General features: G+C 45.5%; 1 protein-coding gene across 1 annotated transcript in view; it reads left to right on the top strand.

The window, feature by feature from the left end:
• The first annotated feature begins 3,750 nt into the window (after nt 1-3,750).
• HIVEP1 (HIVEP zinc finger 1) overlaps nt 3,751-7,461 on the top strand; it is a 148,045-nt gene continuing 144,334 nt past the window's right edge. Inside the window, exon 1 of the mRNA XM_032247705.1 lies at nt 3,751-4,871. The gene's annotated coding sequence lies outside the window, so the exon portion shown is untranslated. The remainder of the gene's footprint in view (nt 4,872-7,461) is intronic.

The following is a 7,461-nucleotide window of genomic DNA, read 5'->3' as shown; positions in this document are numbered from 1 at the left end:
TGCAGTGAGCCAAGATTGTGCCACTCCAGCCTGGCACCCGGTGACAGAGTGAGACTCTGTCTCAGAAAAAAAAAAAAAGAAAAAGAAAAAAGAAATTGACATTGGCACACTATTAACTACACTCCAGACTTTATCTGGATATCACCAGTTTTCCCATTAATGTCCTCTCTATTCTCGGATCCCATCGAGGATCATGTTACATTTGGTTGTGAGGTCCACCCTGGATAAGTCTCCAGAGACTTATTTCAAGGTTTAAAACATAATATGTGTAAAGCACACTTAGCCTAGTGCGAAGCATGTAATGAAGCATTGGTCAGCACTGATGGATCGTTATAACTGTGACAGACACTGTCTTCAGCACTTTCGAAACACCAGCTCATCTAATATTCACAGCAATTCTGTGAAGACTCCAGTTACATTTACTTTACAGATAAGAAAATGGAGGCACAGGAAGGTCAAATAAATGGCCCCAAACTATGCAGCTGGCAGAGCTGGGCTTCAACCCAGGCTTGCTGGCTGGCTCTTAAGCCCATGCTTTTAATCACAATGTTGCCTCTCTGTAAGTGCAAAATATATTAGTAGGAGACTCTGGAACTGGTGAATTTTCTCTAGGGCAGAAGAGTATTACTAAGTAGTTCTCCCTCCATTAGTCACTGAAAATATGCCTCATTTTTAACCCTCTTTAAATAAAAAATTATAGCAATTCAGAAAGAAAAGGTAAGAAATGTGGATTGAATAAGCTAGAAGCATGGGTTGCATGGCTTTTCTTATACATCACTTTTTTGAATGCTTACTCTGCCATACTTTTTCTTAATTTTTTTTTTTTTTGAGACAGGGTCTCACTCTGTAGCCCAGGCTGGAGTGCAACGGTGTGATCACTACTTATTGCAGCCTTGATCTCCCGGGCTCAAGGAATCCTCCCAACTCAGCCTCCTAAGCAGCTGGGACTACAGGTGCACACCATCATGCCTGGCTAATTTTTGTATTTTTTTGTAGACACAGGGTTACCCCATGGTGCCCAGGCGTCTTGAACTCCTGGCACAAGCCCGCCCCTCTTGGCCTCCCAAAGTGCTGGAATTACAGGCATGAGCTACTGTGCCTGGCGTCCTCTTAATTTTACACACATATCCCTCCCTCCCTCCCTCCCTTCCTTCCTGTTTAAGCCATGGAACATCTATTAAAGCTACAGCAGAGAAGAAACTTTCTTTAAAATCTAAGAATGAAGATTAAGAGCAAGCAAAAGGCAATGGAGTTTCTGGTGAGAATCAGGAAAGGCATAAAAGGGGGAAGGATTTGGGAACAGGAAGAAGGGGAGAGGGAGGATGGACTGGGAGTTCTCCAGTCAAGCTCTGCCAGGAGCCAGCTGGTTACACTGTCATCTAATTCACGGCTACTCCATATATTGGCTTCTCAGTTTATAAGATGAGCATATCCCTTTTAACTGTGTCAGATATAATAACCTTGAGTCTAGAAATTTTAAAAAGGATTTAAAGAAAAATGCAAAAGCAAGAAAGTAGTTAAGTTGACATGAAAGTCTTAGCAACTAAACTGGAAGGTGAGCAGGCCTCTGACTACAACATTCATTCCACAAACATTTCTTTCAACACTGTTCAGGTGCTGGGGAGACAGAGAGGAACAAAGCATGTCACTTCACTCACAGGCCCCATAGTGTAGTGGAGGGTCGAGAGATAATAAACATGGAAGCCAATGAGATACTTGTAGAATGTTAGATGTTAGAAAGGAAATTAATGGAATGTTGAGGCAGAGGCTATGGGGTGGGGGGGCGGGTAACCACACTTGAGATGGGACAGATCATGTTTAATTTACATATGTTCAGATTGTGACTACAATAGAGAAAATAAGACCCTTCAGCAATCAACAAAATCACTTTATTTATAGTACAATAAAGGTGTGCACCAAGACAGCTTTCCACAGGAAGTTTGAGAACCACTTTACTAGAAATGTGAAAGAGTAGATTACACAACAATGTTTTAAGAGTTATTGAGGAGTAATTCTTCCTGGAAATAAGAAAGTCTAGAATGAAGTCCTTCTGCTCCTCCTCAAGCAATTGACAAGCCCCTTTCCTAGGCTGGCATTAACTCTATCTGCAATTTTATGGAAATATACTCTTGGTATCTGCTATAAACTAAATTGTCCCCCTAGCAACCCAATTCATATGTTGAAGCCCTAACCCCCAATGTGACTGTATCTGGAGATAGATTCTTTAGGAGGTAATTAAGGTTAAATTAGGTAATAAGGGTGGGGTCCTGATCTAACAGGATTAGTGTCCTTAAAAGAAGAGACACCAAAGAGCTAGTGCATGCATTCTCTCTCTCCCTCTCTCTCTTTCTTCCTCCCTCTCTCTGTACGTGCAGTATACCTAAGAAAGGCCATGTGAGGACACAGAAAGAAGGTGACAGTCTACAAGCCAAGAAGAGAGGCCTCGGAGGAAGCCAACCCTGCTGATGCCTTGATCTTGAACTTCCAGTCTCTAGAACTGTGAGACACTGCATGAGCTCAGGGTCTACTGCAACAAAAATACCACCTTGTTACAACCTTATCACAGATAAGGTTGGGTCATTTTCATTGAATGCTGTTCTTTCTCTAGGGTTACTCAGTATGCTGCTGTGGACATAGCTTATAAGGAATTCTTTTAGGAACTGCAAGCATCAATCACATCTGGTTTTCTTTCCCCTCTTTGCAGAATAGTACACCAAATAATACCCATTAAACTGTCATTACTTGCCATTGAATGAGAGGCTTTTCAATGAGTGTGTCTCCTACAGGTAGCAGTGTAAGTACTGGCATAAATGTGAATTAAATCATCCTTCTAAAAACTAGACATGGTTAAAATTAAACACATTTTCTCTTCTTTCCCTTAAGCCTCACACCATGCCAGCATGCCCATCATTTTCATGACACATCAAAACTTGAAAAACTTTTAAAAATTCCCTTTTTTTATACCTAGGAAACAAATGCATAAAAATTCCCTTTTCTTATTCACTCCACTGATGTAGAATATTAGTAAGTTATTGTAATCTGGTTTTCACAACATATAATCTTTAATTTTGAACATGTGAATATTTTCTAGATTCCCCCATCAGGGCTCTATCATTTACCAGCTTTGTGGCTTGCAGGAGACTATGCAGCATTTCTAAGCCTCTGTTTCTTCATCTACAGTGTGGGTTTATGGTGGGGATTAAATAAGTTCATATAGAAAAACCTGGCAAGTCGTAAGCTCTCAATAACTGTTCATCACGACCACTACCATTACTACTACTGCTAACCTTACTGCAGTTTTTGTGACCAGCCTCTGTATGGATCCTAAATCCATCAGTAACAATCACTTTCCTTAAAAAGACCATTCTCAGGCCAGATGTCTCCAAATGGCTACCAACTGTTTGTAATATCATGGCTTAATGCCTTCCAAATGATGACTGAGTAGGCTCTTCACTGGTTGCCTGTTGTCTGCCCATTCTGTCTTCTTAGCTCATTACTACAGAACCCACCCTTCCCATTGGCCCGGAGCAATCCAGGTGTACATCTCTCATCTGAGTATAATTATTAATACTCTCCCTTTCACTCTTTAAAGGGTCCTGGTGTGGGTGTTACTTGTATCTCATTTGCTTAGACTTTCTGCTCTAGGTGGAAAAACCATCACACTGTTCACTTGCTTTCACCTTCAAGTGATTTCCCTCCTCTGGAATTCTGTTCATACACCACTGCCAAATTGTGAACTTTCTCTCCTTCAATATCCCACTGAGGACTCACGCTCAGGATGGAAGTCTGCTCACCCCGTCCTCTACTCAAGCAGAAGTCTCTCTGCGATCATGTAAACAACTGTATAACTTTAATTGGCTCTGTTAATAAACCTCTTATATCTTTTTTTCCCTCCAGGTATTTTTCCTTGTGTTTATCCTGTCTCCATTAATTTGTAATCTCCCAGAGGGCAAGGCCTGAATGCAGAATTCTGTTGGCGTAAAGTGGAGTCACAGGTAAGGCTGATTGCTAGACAGTGCCACCCTTTATTACTAATTCTGTTAAAAAAAAAAAAAATCCTTTGTAGTGCTTTGTTAGTGACGGTCCCGAGACTGCTAACCTAATGACAAACTATATTCAGTATCTGCTAGTGTCCAAGCAAGAGAAAATCAAGTTACATGCTTTCCACAGTGTAAGGGGGAGGGTGTGCGGATACCTTGACCCATAAGGGAATTTATGGTGAATGTAAAGCATGTTATAGAATGTGTTGCCTTTAGAGATTTATTCTTGTCTCTTCAAGGTTGCAGGACTATCTCAGAAGGGAAATAATATTTATCCCCCAAACTGAGATCTAAAACCCGAACAAAGCCCAGGAAACATACTCCACCACCATCTTACAAGTTTGTGCTCGGGTGGAGGGAAATGAATCTAAAGTAGGAGGCCTCCCTCTGTGCGTCTAGCAGGAAAGACCACATGGCGCAAGTCTCCAGGATCACTGGAGGGGTGGATTGTTCGTCTCAGCCCAGGTAGCAACAGGAAGCCCATGCAAATGCTCCTCTCTCGCTGCGGGGCTAAGGAGTGTGGGTCCTTAGCCGCGGTTACCTGCTCGCCTCTCTCGGAACCAGCTGGTGGAGTGCGGAAGATCTGTGTATCTTCTCGGCGCCGAGCCCAAGGTAGAAACCGATGGAGGCGGTGCACTAGATAACATCAAAGCCCCCGGCAGGGGCCAGAAAGGGGGGCACAGGCAGCCCGGGGAATGAAGCGCCTCCCTCTAGCATTTCCTCTCACGCCCACTTCCAACCTAGGAGGCTTTTGGTTTCTGCTTTTGTTGTTTTTAAAATTAAAAGTTAAACCCAGGAAGCTTTGCATCAGACTTTAGCGGTGCAGTTCGGGTAAGTTTTTCTCCGGGTTCTTTTGTCTGGCGCCTGGCTTGGGAAGAGCCTGGGCGTGGGGCAGAGTTGGCAGGGCGTGCGGGGAAGGTTTTGTCGCCGGGTTGCCCAGAGGAGGAGGGGATTCGGCCGGTGGACGGGAAAGCCCGGAGCGCGCGGAGGGCGGAGGACCGAGGGGAGGGACGGGCGGCGTGACCCGGCGGCCGGCGGGGAGGAACCTCCGGGATCTCCGCGTGGCGGTGGCGGTGGCGGTGGCTGCGGCGCTGCCGGGCCGCGCGCTGGGCGGAGGTCCGGGGCCGCGGGGCCGCGCCAGGGGGGAGCCCGATCCGGGCTGGGCCGAGCGGCTGCGTGGGAACCGGAGCTGGGGACGCGGCGGCGGGGGCGGGCAGGGTGGCGCGGGGCCCAGTGGACGCGGCTCCGGGGTGGACTTGTGCCCTCTCCAAACAGTTCGGCAAGAAAAACGTGTGTAGAGCTTTTCAGTGACACTGTCCTCCCTTAAACCGCGCTCTCCCCCAGGAGGGGCTCCAGAAGCGTTCACGCGGCCGGTAGAGATGGATTCCTAGAGAAATGGTCCCCTAGGAGCCCCCTCTTTTTTGGGGGGGGCAGAGAATGATCACTCGCTCCCGCATTGTCCCAAGATTTTTGACAGTTGAGGCTGCAGTTTACCATTCATATTCACCCTCTGCTTAATTTTTTCCCACGCTCTTTATTTGATACATTTTGAGAAAATATAATGGATTTGCCACAAAATAAGCCTACAGAAGATACTTTATAGCCTAGCCAGATTTCCTTGCATCGTGATATCTAGGAAGAATTGTAGACAAGAATTAGGAAAAAAAACTGCATTTAGAAAATTCAAAGACTTACTAGGAAAGTATTCTGTACTGCATATATTTAAATTAAAAGTTTAATGTCGGTTTGCTGCTCAAGGAAATAGTTGAAATGTCAAAAATTTACCTATTATAATTAAAAATTGCATGTATGTCTTGTGAGAAAATTCGTAGTACTGCTGAATCCCACATAAACATTGTTGACAGTATGTTATGCCCAACAAATATTGGGTTAACTGTTACTCATTCAGTTAGCATTTTTCACTTCGGAAGTGATACAAACTCCACTCATTATCAAATTACCTTTCTCCTGACAGATCAATAGCTATACGTTCACAGTTAAACGCATGCTTATTTTTTGATTCAAATAACCTAGTTGGGAAGTTTCATTATATACTTTTTTGGTGATTTCATTTCATTTCAAAAAAGAGAGATGGTTATATCACATTGAAAATAGAAATTGCATTATTTCATTGTAGGGTTAGCATTAGTACGCTAGACATTATTTCACATGTACACAGTTGGATGATCTTTGCTTTTATAACCAAATTATAGTAGGCATAGTTCCCCCTTTAGATATTATTTTTGGCTACAAACTTGCCATTACCCAGTATTCCATTTTTAATCATTCCCATTCTGGTGCTCTGAGCTTTTCTTAGCTTAAATCAGCTAGAGGTAGGATTTCCTCAGGGGAATTTTAGGGGTCAGCTCTAGCAGGAAAAACCTAGACGTCGTTATGGAAGCCCAAGGGAACAAAACAATTCAAGTTTGCACAGATGGCCAGCTGTCTTAGTGGGTGTATGGTCGTTTGGCATTTTTATTCCTTAAAAGGGGAAAACAGTTTAGTTTCATCAGGGATTTTTTTCTTTTGCATCAAATATTTGGTTCCACCTTATTCCTCCCAAGTTCGAGGCGGCCCGTTAAACCAGCCACTTCTGCCTGCTTCTTGAGGTGGACGTGTGGAATTTCTGTGACCCAAACTGCAAACGCTCTTTAGGCCTAACTTGAAACCTTCTTCGTTACCCTGGTCCAGCCCCTCTTCACTGCTTTGCTGTGGATTTCCACCCCTTGCTTCCTCTACTGCTTTCTAGCAGCCGGGGTCACACTCTGGTTCATGCTAATTACTCCCTCTTCCCCTTTCACTCCCTCCCCAGCGTCCCTGGAGCCCGGTCCCATGCCCAGCCCCGCATCCCCCGTTTCAGTCCCCGAAGTCCCCTCCCCGGGTGGCCCTAAGCTATAGGGCTGGCAGGCAGGGGTTAATTGCGCTGGCAGCTTCGGCACTGGAAAGCACCAGCGGGGCTTTGGAGCGGCCTCTGGAATAACCTTGGCTTTCCTCGCTCTTTTAATAGAACATCCGCCACCAAAAAGTGGTTTCAGTTCAGGGTTAATATTCTGTCCCCTTCCACTCTCCAAACCAACACCCCTCCCCCCTCTGGTTTTTTTAAAAGTTGTTTTTCAAAGTTAATGAGTTTCAAGTTTCACAATGACTTTCCCCTTCCTTCTACGCGTTGCTGAGGAAACCCCCTTGGGGTCCCCCCCGCCCGCCCCAGTGCCTCCCGTGCCCCTCCCCCATTCGGCCCGGGTGAGGGGCGGGGCCGGGAGACCCCATGACGTCAGCGGCCGGCCCACATCCTGCTGTAGAAAGTAAAGAGACGGTAAAGAGAAACTACGGCCCCGCCCGCCCCGCCCCTTTTCCCGGATCAACCGCCCCCAACTGCGCGACCCGGCCAGGCCTTCCCTGGGCCGCGTGACCGGCCGGGTCC

The sequence above is a fragment of the Sapajus apella genome, unplaced genomic scaffold (assembly GCF_009761245.1).
Source record: "Sapajus apella isolate SASKATOON/1434 unplaced genomic scaffold, GSC_monkey_1.0 scaffold63, whole genome shotgun sequence".
Taxonomy (NCBI): domain Eukaryota; kingdom Metazoa; phylum Chordata; class Mammalia; order Primates; family Cebidae; genus Sapajus; species Sapajus apella.
The sequence above is the reverse complement of the archived record's forward strand: the minus strand, read 5'-3'. Positions and strand labels throughout refer to the sequence as shown.